The sequence below is a fragment of the Geospiza fortis genome, unplaced genomic scaffold (assembly GCF_000277835.1).
Source record: "Geospiza fortis unplaced genomic scaffold, GeoFor_1.0 scaffold120, whole genome shotgun sequence".
NCBI classification, from domain to species: Eukaryota; Metazoa; Chordata; class Aves; order Passeriformes; family Thraupidae; genus Geospiza; species Geospiza fortis.
Genome location: NW_005054364.1, coordinates 3,796,351 through 3,796,854, shown reverse-complemented (window position 1 = coordinate 3,796,854; position 504 = coordinate 3,796,351).

Sequence of the window (504 nt, the reverse complement as noted above, 5' to 3'; positions counted from 1 at the left end):
CCCGCTCCGCCTCTCCCGCACCTGCGGGGCCCGGCCCGCACCCCCTCGGTGCCCGCGGCCCAGGCTGCGGCCGGGAGCACCACGCGGGCTCCGGGAAATTTATTAGCGTGCTGCTAGGATGGGGCTCGGTATAAATCAGCGAGCTGTATAGGGCCATAAAGCATCCCTGAGCGTCCCGCCCTCGCCGGGGTTCCGGGGAATAGGAGTTCATGGAAAGCTGGGTATCGGTAACATCTTTCAGATCTGGAGTATGTGACGTTTTTAAAGTCTTAGATACCAATATACAATTAATCTATCAATATACAATCAATCTATCAATATACAATTAATCTATCAATATACAACTAGATATACAATCAGGGCTGCACTTATGGAGCAGCTAAAACTACTACGTTTTAGAAATGTTATAGGTATTTTGTACTTACATACAAAAAAAATTTTCAGGGAAAAAAGCTCTTAGGTAATATGCTCAGTTCTTGGCATTACCGCTAATGGCTTTGAAAG